The 12,557-nt window shown below is 47.7% G+C and overlaps 1 long non-coding RNA gene across 2 annotated transcripts; it reads left to right on the top strand.

Annotated features, from left to right (window-relative positions):
• The first annotated feature begins 4,130 nt into the window (after positions 1 to 4,130).
• LOC144246976 (uncharacterized) lies at positions 4,131 to 12,534 on the top strand. Of its 2 annotated transcripts, XR_014958212.1 has the most exons (4): positions 4,131 to 8,211; positions 9,714 to 9,864; positions 10,197 to 10,329; positions 11,039 to 12,534. It is a non-coding gene; the product is annotated as an uncharacterized LOC144246976 (long non-coding RNA). The 2 variants fall into 2 exon arrangements; XR_013340691.2 differs by having other exon boundaries at positions 4,131 to 9,864.
• The last annotated feature ends 23 nt before the right edge of the window (positions 12,535 to 12,557 follow it).

The raw sequence follows: 12,557 nt of genomic DNA, 5'->3' as shown, positions 1-12,557 counted from the left end.
CAGCCGGGGCCTTTCCCTGCACATCTGGACAGGCCGTGCCCGGCACAGCGGGAAGGGATCCATGGCAGCCTCGCTGCCCCGCTGCTGCTCTCACGGCTGCAGGGCTGTTTCCCATCCTGGCCTGGCTGCAGCTTCTCCCCAGCCTCTGCAGGAAGGCATTTGGCACTAGCTGACAGGGAGCCCCAACTGCACCATGGGCCATGCACACCCTGATGTCCCCTGCAATTTCTCAGTCCCCAGGCACATCCTGTGGGATGGCAGCTTGGAGAATGGAGGGCCCTGGACTACCCAAATAGTTTCTATGAGTTCCTGATCCATAGCAAAGAGTTTCACAAGCCATGCCTCCTGAACATGTGCCCTCCTGTCTGTGTAATGATTCCATGCGATCCAGTTGTGCTATTTCCGTGCTCCAGAGAAGGACCAAAAAGCTGTGCTGAAGGCTGAGTTTCCCAGAGGATGCAGTGTCTTGTTGGCAGCCTCTGCTGCAGGAAGGGAGGCGCTGCCAGGCACAGTCACAGGAGGAAATTGCTGTGCCTCTGGGCCTGAGCCCTGCTGAGCCTTGAGCTGCCCTCTCTGCTGCTTGGCAGTGCGGGCACAGCCGGACGAGGCCGGCACAGCCCAGAGGAATTGTTATGCTCAGGGCACTCGGGTACTGAGCAGTCCTGCTGGGGTCCCTCTGTGGGACCGACTGCACGGGGAGCCCATGGTGGGGAATGGGCAGAGGGGGAGAGCAAGGCTCCAGGGTGTCCTGACAGGTTCTGGGTATGAGCCCTGGGGCTGGGGGAGCAGTTACAACAGAGGGGGGCAGAGAGGGAGTGCAAGAGGGAAGGAATGGTTCCGGCACTACATGCTGCACTTCTCCCCAGGACTTTAGGGACATTTCCCTCTGTGGGAGGGAGAGGGCACCAGGGCCCTTGGGGTACTCCTGCCACCCCTCCAGGGATGTTGCACAGGGTCTGCAAAGAGGGTGGAGAGTGACCAGGAGCCAGCCCAGCGCTCCCCAGTCTCCTGTGCAGCTTTGGCCATGTCCATTGACATCTGGCACCCATGGCCTTACCGAAGCCCCTTGCAGTGGCCAGTTCCCAAAGGCAAAAGGAGATCCCAGCACACCATGGAAGCAGTTCATTTTTATGGTCCCTTTCTAGATTGGAATCATAACATGGATTCCCTGCTCATCCTTCTGGATCACAGTCTGAAGTCCTTAGCACATGCTGTAGCCAAGTTCTCAAAGTCCATTTTTACTTAGAGTATAATCAATGGGTCAGTGTGGCAAGAGCTCCCGTATATACCACTTTCCTTAAGAGTAGGAAGGTTGTTCAATTCTGGAAGTCCATCCCTACTATATTCTGGATCCCTCAGTGATCCCATGGATCCCCGTAAGCGGGAGGAAGGAGCATTTAGCTGTCCATCTTTCACCCATGTGCAATGCCAGTGTCTCCTTTCCTGTGCTCTGTGCAGCCCCAGAGAAGAGCAGAGAGGGAAGGGGCCGGGCCCAGGGCTGTGCCCCGGGGCTGAGCCTTTCACAGCTCCTTTGCCATCCCCAGGGAGCGTGAGCTGCTCCTGCTGCTGCTGCCAAGCCCTGGCCCTGGCTGGGGCTGGGTTTAGAGCTGCTGGCAGCTCCAGGGAGTCCTTTCTGCCCCGACTGCCCCGCAAGGCGCTCCTTCCATCCCAGTGTGGGGCCACCGCAGGCTCGTGGTGCCCCTGCCCCTGCTCCTGGGTGGAAGGCAGAGCTGAGGGAGTGCCTTGGAGGGCACCAATCACCCAGGGGCACTCACTGCCACTGCGGCCTGAAGGAGAATCTTTAGCAGTGTCACAGGAGCTGTTCTGTCCTGCCTTTCTTTGCAGGTAACCCTGTTGGTAAAAGTGATCTGGCTTCCCAACCCACGTTCAGGATTGAGCCTCTGGGAGATGCTGAGGGTAGGTCAAGGCCTTTCCCCCTGCGAGAGCTGCCAGCTCAGAGCCCAAAGCTGGGCCAGGGGGGCATCGCTGCAGATGCCAGCACAGAACCATGCACGTGTGTGCCCTCGCCCTGGGCCATCCCCTCCCTGCTCCTGCGGCTCAGTGCTGCCCGTGCAGATCTGCAGAGATGGCAGAAGCTTCTGTGGCTCTTGAGTTACAGGCGTGGCTGCACGGAGAACTTTCTGAGGTCCTTTGGTGGATGTTGCTCGCAAGCCCATCATCCATCGCAGGGGTGAGTAGCATGTCCCTGCTGATCCCACAGGCTGAGCCCGGGTTTTGTGGGATCCATTCCTGGGAAATGGAAATTTTTCCTTTAAGGTCCCCTGCAAAGAAAGAACAAACATACAGGTGGGAATAAATCCATGGAGGAATCCAAATATCAGGACCAGTTGCTGGGTGATCTGGATAGACGCCGTGGTGGGTGCATTTCCCTCCCCCTTCCCCTGGGACTCAGCAGCCGGGGCCTTTCCCTGCACATCTGGACAGGCCGTGCCCGGCACAGCGGGAAGGGATCCATGGCAGCCTCGCTGCACCGCTGCTGCTCTCACGGCTGCAGGGCTGTTTCCCAGCCTGGCCTGGCTGCAGCTTCTCCCCAGCCTCTGCAGGAAGGCATTTGGCACAGGCTGACAGGGAGCCCCAGCTGCACCACAGGCTTGCAGTCCCCTGCAATTTCCTGGTCTCTAGGCAGATCCGGAAGGGCAGCTCTTTGTTAAACGGAGGGCCCTGTGGCAGCCTCAACAGCCTTGGCCTTTTCCTGATCCTTATCCATGTCTTTGACAAGTATTACATCCTGAAGATGCCACCTCCCCAGTGGGGAATGGTTCCACCTGATCCAGCTGTTTTCCTTTCTCCAGAGATGGACCACAGGGCTTTGCTGAAGGCAGCACTTCCTGAAGGAAGCAGCGGCTCCATTCCAACCGCTGATACACGAAGGGAGGAGATGCCAGACACCGCCACAGAAGGTGATTGCTGTGCCAGGCTCAGCCAGGCTGAGCAGTCCCCGTCCTGAAACCTGGGAGTGGCTGCATGGGGTGTCCAGGATGGGGAAAGGCCACAGGGGGAGAGCAAGGCTCCAGTATGTCCTGACAGGGCCTGGCTCTCTCCCCTGGGGCTGGGGGAGCTGTCACGGGGCAGGGAGGGCCAGGGCTGGCAGGGGCTGCTCAGGGATGGGTTTGGCCCCTGTCCCTCCAAGCAGCCACGGCCCAAGCAGCTGCGCTGGCCCCGGGCTCTCCTGCCGGCCTGCTGGGCTTTGTTGGGGGGCACAGCCTGTGCCAAGGGGCGGCAAGGTGCCTGCAGGCCCCAGCTCTGGGCAAACAGAGAACGTCCTGGCCGTATGCACCGTGCTGCCAGCTCAGCAGTGCAGCACAGCGCGGGCTCACGCTCCCCATTGCTCCCACAGACGTCATCACTGGAACAGGAATATATGCCCCGGATCCAGTGCGCCTCCCAAGAATTGTCTGTCCCCGAGATGTGCGCCGGTCCTGCATGATAGGCACAGTGGTGATACTGATCACTGTGCCACTTGTGCTGATCGGCTGCTATCTTGGCATCAGGAAGCTGTATGAGATCAGACGGTCAGTTGTGGAATTTTCTCTCCAATTTTCTTGTATCTCTGCTCATAGCATGGGTAGCTTGACTCGTAGTCATGCTGCAGGGGAGCTGTGGCCAGTCCATGGCTGTCCAAAGCACTCTGCTGAGGGTTCTGCTGCTGCCCAGTGCTTTCCTTGGCCTCTCCATTGCTGGGCCTTGTCCTGGGGGGCCACTGGGGCTGCAGCCAGTGCTGGCTCCCCCTGAGGCTGCCTGGCCAGGAGCAGCCCCAGGGACACAGGGCAGAAGCACAGCAAGCTCTCAACAGTATTTGGGCAACACAGTTCAGGACAGGACACTGCTTATTTAGTACCTCCTGAAAAGTGTAATGGTAACAGTAATGTTACCGGACAAGGCAATTTGCTCCAATTCAGTTTTTAAAGAAATCCAAGCAATGAAGGTTTGGCTTTGGCCTTGAGGCTTTGCTCTTTGTGTGAGCCCTGTTCTGAATTGATTCCCACTCAGTCTTGGAGCCAGTTTTGGGTGAAAGCTCATCCCAGCCTTGAGCCTTGGCAGTTCTGGGCTCAAAGGGACCACCAAGGCTGTACTTCACATGATTGGGGTTCAGGGCTCCATTATCAACAGGCTCTGAGAAGTTTAAATTGCTGTATTTTTGTACATGGTCTTCTTTATGGAATTCATTCCCTTTTTAAAAATTGTGTTTTAAAAAATCCTTTTTTTCCAGTGCTTATTCCACCTATTTGATATAGTGAATGATGGCCTTATTACCCCATGGGCGAATTGGAAAACAGTAAGTTCAATAATATGAAATAATATTTACACTCTTATGTCTTTCACAGATTCATGAAACTTATGTTGGTTTGATGTGACCAACAGAAGAGTTTTGCTTTGCTTTTAATTCAAACAAGAAGAAGCCCTAGAACCTGTTGAGAAGAGTCTCTTCACTTCATAGCTAAAGCAAACTGCCAGGGCTCTTTATTGAGAAATATAAAATCTGTATTTTCTTTATATACTCCTGACAAGTAACTGATGGAAATTAGGGATTTGGGCTCTTTGGGAAGTGCTGACCAGTTGGACATTGGCTCTCTGAAGCTCAGTCTGTAATAATCAATCTTTTTCAGAAGGGAATGTTCAGTTTCTTCCTGGCACTCCCACTTAAATTTTATTCAAAAACACTTCTTGAAAGAAATTTACAACAGCTCTTTACGGTGCCTTAGTTGACTTTTATCTCTTTCTCCATAGATGCTGATGAAAACCTGGATGACTCCATTAAAAAAGCTGCAAAGCAGATCCTGGAGAAGAGGGCATACATCTGCTCCCACCCTCTGGACAGGACCTTCTGATCCCTCCCTGACAGCAGGCACTCATGAAAGGAAATCAGGGAGGAATTTGCTGAAGTTCCAGTATTGGACACCTTAAAAGCATCTGTTATTTAATGTCTTTAGTAAATGTATCTGTATAAAATAAAACTTCTTTCTAAACACAACTTCACAGGAAAAGGATAAGTGAAGAGATTTTATTTAAAGCTGAAGTTACTTGATTAGATATAGCCATAGATTAGATCTATAGATATATAGATATAGATACATGTCTGTTCCCCTTGGAGCTGGATAAAGACAGGTGAGGTTTGGTTGGGGAGATTTTTCTTCCTAGGGAAGGGATTTTGTGGTTTCTCAGTATCTTTGCACTTCAACCAGCTGCTCGTTCACTGAGCAAGCCTGAAAGACTTGGGGATCAGAACAGTTCTGTTTGGGAGGCACCTTGGGGTCTCTTGTCCAGCAGCACCATCAGGACATTGAGTTCCCAGTGTCCAGGGATGGTTTTGCTGTCTCCCTGAGGGACACCACTGCTCACTGACATCCACTGGGCCTCCGAGCCATTGACCACAATCCCCCTGGATGTGAGCGCCCAGCCAATTCCTCCTTCTCCGAACTGTGCCTGCATCAGATCCACAGCTCACCAAACGAGGGACAAGGATGCTGGGCAGGGCTGATGTGTCCAGGGCATTACAGAAGCCCAGAGTGGAGGCATCTGTAGCTCTTCCCTTGTGCACTGAGGTGTTGTGCTGTGTTTTATTGTGCTTTCAATTGCAATTCTGTTTCAATGCTCGGTTCTATAAACCTCCCACTTTTGTGTTGTATTAGCATATTTTATCCTTAATGGATTGTTCCTTTCCCCATGTATTCTTGGTTCTGCCCTGGTTGTCCAACTCATTTCCCTTGAGTGGTGTAACATCCCTTAAAAAACCCATTAGAATTCCTTTCCCCAGAGCAAAGGCAAACCAAGCCTGACTAGAGAAATTTTACAAAATTGAACTTGGTATATTATCCAACACACATGTGCAGAGCAAGGCCCTGGCTGCTGAGTGTCAGAGGAAGGCTGAGGGAAATGCACCCACTACATTCCCTCTGCGACTCACTCGGCATCTGGTGCAGAAGTTTGGATGCCTGCAGGGGTTGCTTGTCTCCTCTGGGTGTGTTTTTCCTTCCCTCTGGGAGGGCCTTAATGGAAATTAGTTCCATTTCTCCTGCAGACCAGAGTGGCAGCGAGTCAGAGTATCTCCACTGCAGGCTGGTGATGCTGAGATACAAGGAAACAGGCGTGCATACAAACCACACTGTGAAAAGCCAGTGTCCATAAAGGAGCCAGAGGAGCCCTGCATCTTTATTTGAATACAAGGAGAGAGTCCATGGGGACATCTGCTGGTGGGGTTTTCTCTCTCAAAGTTTTGAAGGACACAGCCTCCTTTTAAACTCCTGGCCACATGCTGCCCTCTTCCTTTCCCCACGGGCTGAGGTACTAGGCCAGGGGACTGCAGGGACCTTGTACCCTCTTTTCCTTTTGCAAGGTGTTAGTTCTGGTCTCCATCCAAACTGTAATAGATAGATAATGAGATGATTTGCTCTCACAATTAAGGGATGAATATTGTGTGTATCTTAAGAGAAGCTTTATTGATGTAGAGTTATGTTATTGTGATTTGTTGTTTAGATGTTCTCTGTTCTCCCCACAGTTCCCTTCCCCCCCACTCCCTATTGTTCCCACCAGGCAGCCTGGGCTGTCTAGGACAGGTAGAGAGAAGGCGTGTGTGGTAGTCACATAACATTTGAATGGTGAGAGACACAGACTTTACCAGGAAAATCCTGCGAAGGCTGTGAGAAAGCTCAGAGAAAGAAGAAAAACAATTATCTTCATTTGCTGCATCTGTTGTTTGGCACATGTGGAATGTGCTATGGAGATTGTTTACCAAAGAGGGTTTCTTCATTGGACTCTGGTGATGGTGTTTTGATTTCATTTGGCCAACTGGAGCCACTGTGTGTTGGGATGTCTCTAAGGGTCACGGGCTTTTCTTCAGTACAGTAGTAGCCTAATTTTTAGTATAGTGTAATATAGGACAGCTTAATAAAGCTTTTGTTCAGCCTTCTGCAAACATGGAGTCAATGCACGTCATTCCCTGTGGTGGGGGTCCACCACAATAGGTGTTGACGTATAACCCTTGCATGAGAGAGTTAGGAATGGAAAAGCTTATTGCTGGGGTGGCATGGGGGGACAACACCTGACCTTCAAATGCAGCTACAAGACATAAATTCCACCAATAAAGGGCAAAGAAGGGTTGACTGACAGACTTTGGGAGGGGCCAGGGGTGGCTGATGCACCCTCCAGGAATGTAAAAGGTGAAGCATCAATCTTGAAGATGGGGCAGCCACCTGGCAGGCAGCCATGGGGCAGGGAGTCTTCCCAGGCCTGTTCTTCCTTAGTAGTCCTTCTCTTATGTTTTTGTAAATGTTTAATAAACGTTTTAAATTTTTTAAAGTGAGCAGTTGTATCTCACAAAACCCATTCCTAAGGTGGGATGGTTGTGTTACTCCTGACAGGAATGGGCTCCCTGCAAGTGGAGAATTTTAAGGAGTTTCTCTGGATCATACCTGGTGAAGTTTTCTGTTATTTTTTTTCTTTTGAACTGGAGTAGTCTAAAGAATTTTGCAAAAGAATGTTTTTGTGAACAGTCAGGTATCTGACAGGAGGTTCAGAGGTGATGTTTGAGACCAGCCACCTATTGCTCAATCTGTTTAACTACTACACAAACACTTCTGGGACACACCATTTAGGCTTACAAGAGTCAGTGCATTTGTGAATGCATTGTTATTTAATAGGAGCAGAAAACTTCTGCTTTTTGTAGCATCAGAAAAAGAGCCATGATCTGATATGAATTCCACGCTTACAACAATCAAGTTTTGTGCACACACAACACTCCAAGCAAGGGAGTTTTAGAACAGCTACTGAAGGGAAATAATGTGTCAAGCTGCTGTAAAAGGTGGAATTAACTGTTTTGGTTACTGTGCCCATCCCACCTGTGTTTGTAAACCGTGAATGTCAGGTGAAGTATGGTAATATGGTGATATGTTAATAACAAAAAGTAAATTTGTTTTAGTCCTATGTGCAGTGCTGGATTTGTGGCTTGGTGTTGTGCAAATTCAAGGGTACTTCATGGTTCTTCTTGTAGGGATAAAATAGAGAAATTTCCCGGGGAAATAAGTCCTGGTTTATGTTCCAGGAAGACTCTATGCTTGTTCTCTATTTTTATTTTAATCTGGTTGTTTGATTTGTAGGAAACACTTTCAGCACTTTGGCAGGGTTGGTGTTTGACTGGACAGTGGTGAAGGACCCAGAGGCTGATTGCTTCTCAGATTCCCACAACGCTCTACGGTAAAGTAATTTCCTTTGGTCTCAAAAGTTGGTTCAGTCTGATGCATAAAAAATACTTCCCCACATCTAGGCAGTTTACTGAACTGGTGCCTAAAATTATAATGTTAAGGATCAGTTGATTCAGTTTGGGTTTTTTTAACCTACTCAGCAGCCTGGGCACTTTGTTCTCTGTTTAATTTAACTGATAGTGTTAGTGAGCAGCTCTGGTAGCTCTGATGCAATAATTAGAAATAAACAGATGCAGTCGTTGATCTTTCTGAAACATCTCATGCAGAAGGAAGATTTACCAGTAAAATTGTTATCTCAGGGTTTCAGCAGAGTTTTATTTTTCGCTTTTGAAGGAAAAAAAGTCACTTTCCATTTCAGAAAGGAGCTCTCTGAGCCTTAAGAGTTTCAGGTGTCAGTGGACACTTAATTCTGGTGTTGAAATAGGAGGATTCCTTGTGGGGAAACCAGTTCTCCTACAGAGCAGAATGGTTAACAGCCAGCTTCCATCCTCAAACTGACACTCCAAATACGCTGCAGGTGGGATGGGGGGAGCCAGCAAGACTTTGCTCCTGGGCAAACACAAACTAATTTTTGCAGCCTTAGAGAAGCAGCATTGGCTGGGGAAAGCCTGCTAAGCCCATAATACACCTGAAGCTGCAGGTACAAGTGAGAGCCAGAATGAATGGCTTAGTGGGACAGGATATCCCAAGTCCTGGTACATAAGGAGCTTTTTTTGTCAGTATAACTATTTGCTGATGTGGTTTTAACCAAACTAATATTGATATATACTCTACTGTTAGCATAACTATGATACCATAGAAATGTTCTACAGGTGGTGCAGCTTTGCAAAATAAATCATAAATTGTCAGGAATATGTTAATATCCATAACTGTTCTCCAGATGGCTCCACTGGTTTTTCTCTGAACATGCACATGAAGCCAAGCAGATCATGTGCATGCAGAAGGTGACACCCTGTGAAACATGCTCCTCTTTCCAAAATTTCCTGTCATTTGCCCATTCATGGAAAATTCTTTCCCCCTCTTTTGCTCTTTTCACTGAAATTTCTAACAGTTACTACAGGCTTTCAACTTGCAGACTATTTTCATAGTCATTTGTTAAATACCTTCTGGCTTCTTGAGGGAGGTCAGAGTTGCGTTCTGGCTTTGTTGAGCTATTGCTTTTATCAACATAAGCTTTGGGTCTTGCACATCAGTTCTTCTACAATACAGAGAGTTTTTGCAGTCTCACCTACTGAACAAACTGGAGGGATAATTGTAGACAACATGTGCGGTCTTGTGATAGCTCATCAGCAAGCTTCAGACAAACTTATCTGTCACAGAAATTAGCTGCAGATACCTCAAAGAATGAGTAAAACTGGGATATCTGGTCCCAGGCAAGTATCTTAAATCGGCTTAAAAATGGAAGTGGCTGGGAGTAGATGCTGGTGATGTTTCTCTGTGGGTTTACAAAGGTTGGTTAACAATTTTCTGTTCACTTTGTGATTCACCTTTCAGTATTTTCAAGTTCTTAGAATCCACCTACATCTCACCTTCCTGTATATTGGAAATGGAAAAAGTTGCCAAGCAAGGAGATACCATTCTGGTGTCTGGAATGAAAACAGGGAGTTGTAAATTAAAGGCAAGACTTCAGGAAAGCATCTATAAGGTAAGATTTCTGAATGTCAGAGGGGAGGATGGATTTCTGAATGTGTGAATGAGCATCTGTTTTTCTGTAGTCTCCAAAATGATCTTCATATCAACATGAATTTTTTCTTCATTCTTGCACTGTGTGCACAGAGCAGATCTCTGTACCATTCACTGTCCCTTGCATTTTGTTGTGACAAAAGTCAAGATGAAACTAAAGAGCCAAATAATAAAAATAAAATGGCAGCAAATAATGTTTTTCACTTCCAGATTCTAAGTTCCTGCTTCATGGTCTGTTTCAAACAAATGAGCTCCTTTTAATGTGGTTACTTTTCTTTCCCCCTCTATCAACAGAATGTACAGCCTGCAGAAGTCAGATTGCTTATTTTGGAAAACATATTTTTAAATCCAACAGATGACATTTATCTTCTGGTTGGAGCATCAATTCAGTACAGAGTTCAGAAACCGAGGCAAGGGAAGATCACAGGTTTGTTCTATTCTTATTTATTTTTATTTTTTAATGCGTTGTGTGAATTTTTAACAGCTGAGAAATTTTTAATTGTGTTTAAGCTACTATGTTAATGTTTAATACTGTTTTCCTAAGGCACACAGTGATAGAGCTGTTTAGTTCTTTCCAACAAAAAAATTGTGACTCTTAAGAATATACTCTTGCAGATTTGTCAAGGATGTGGAGTCAGGGGTAACTTAAAATGAGAGCTAACACTGTCATTTTAGTTGCTGACAGTCACTAAGGAATTGACTGACTTTCTTGCTTAAATCAAATTTAGATTAGTAACTTCTCTAACAGAAAATGTTTTATTGGCAAATGGATTTGCTCCACAAAGTGAAGCCTTTATAAATGTGGGTTATCTGGCTTTATGCCCATTTCAAAATGCAGTGCCTTGAGTTTTCTCTCCATTTTTCCCTTTCAGCTATTTTTTTTTTTTCTTTTGAAGCTGGAAATCAGTTGAATGTTAGGTCGAAATACTGAGATGACATTAGTTGAGAACTGCAGTTTCACAGACATTAAATTTTCCAAGAAACTGGTTTTGTGTGTGTGATGTGAGGGCAGAAGTGCTATTTTTACAAGCCACTAGAAATATTGATTTAATCTGTGCACTAGGCATCAGTAAAAAAGAATCAGCAATAATTAGCAGCAGATAGCCACTGCCACACCTGCTTTTATTGTTTCCTAGGTTTTGTTTCACGTCCAGAAAGAGCAATGCCATCAGAGCAGTACGAGCTGCAGCTCCAGAACAACATCCTCCATCCCAAGGGAGATCCCTCCTGGCCAGTTGCCAAGCTGGACCAGGCAACATCCACGGTGACTGCGTTGCAGCAGGGCCAAACCAAGCTCATCCTGGTGCACAAGAGTATCCTTCCTTGGGAATGCTTCTCCAGCCACCACTCTGTGGCAGGAGACAAGCTTTCCACCCTTGGCAACACAGAAGGATCAAGTTATCCTTATTTGTATCGAGAGTCTGGAAATCAGGAGCTGTGGAAAGCAGCACTGCTGTGAATTCAGTCTCAGCACAGCTGTCTGATGCCTTGGAATGCTTTAACAAATTGAGTTGGTGTCTTGGTTCGACAAGACAGGAGTCTGTGAAAGAGGGCAAAGCCTCCTGTGCAATGGAGAAGGCAAACCCGCCCCCCCCCCCCCTCTGAATTACCAGGATCTATAAATTAAAAGGCTCTCAGGCAAAGATATGGGAATGGGAGTAACAATTCTTTACTAGGAGAAAACTAGATAACAATTTAAAAAGGCAAATGCAATTGGTACAAACAAAAACTAGTGATAATGTCCACAACCTGAGGAGTCGGGGTGCTGGTAGTAGTCCGGTGGCAATGATAGCTGCTCCTCTTGCAGTGGCTGATGTATTGCAGCTGCAGTGGTGATCTTTTGAAGGGTATAGTTTTCCTCTGAAGATCTGGTGGCAGTGGGGCCGGTCTTCCTCTGCGCCGGGGTTGCCTCCGAGCTCCGCCGCCGCCGCCTCCCTGTGCTCCGGCTGCTTCGCTGCGAGATCCCGCGAAGAGAGAGAGAGAGCTGCTTCTCTCCCCAAAAAGCTACTCCTTTAAACAATAATAGAGTGCTTGGCTTCCCCCTCTGGGTGGGACCCCTCACAATGGGATGGTGTTACATTTACCAGCCCGGCAGTGAGTCAGTCAATAGTGTATAAACAAACCATTGCCTCTACGGGGCAAACCATTGTCTTTGGGAGAGATAACAAAACCTGCCCAACCTTTCGACAGATGGCAAATAGAATACAAGCTTATCTTACAACCCAGGAGAGTTGGCAAAAGATCACTTAAATCACGTCTGTTCCCCTCAGTCACTGTAGAAATGTATGGGGCTTTATTTAATGTTTACATTACAGTCATTATATTCTCTAGTGAGATCTCTCCAAAGTGCTCGATGTCCTGCAGTGAAGTGGGGAGAACGTTTATTTGCAGTGCACACTTAGCTTTAGAATAGCCAAAGAGGCTTGAGGAGTCCCAGGAGAATGCTGATCTTGGCTCGTGCTGAGCCATGTGTTCCTTGGCTGAGCCGCAGGTATCCGCATGCAGGGGGTGTCCCGGCTGCCCAGCAGCACTGTCTGTGTGGTAGCTCCTGCATATTTGGGTTGGTATTGCTGCAGTCTTCTAGCTGAATCATGCAAGTTCTGGCCTTGTCTCTGTGATTTTCATGCTGTATCTCCACGCTTCCATTCAGCGTTA

The sequence above is a fragment of the Lonchura striata genome, chromosome 12 (genome assembly GCF_050655825.1).
Source record: "Lonchura striata isolate lonStrDom1 chromosome 12, ASM5065582v1, whole genome shotgun sequence".
NCBI lineage: Eukaryota > Metazoa > Chordata > Aves > Passeriformes > Estrildidae > Lonchura > Lonchura striata.
This window is presented reverse-complemented; position numbering and strand designations above follow the sequence as displayed.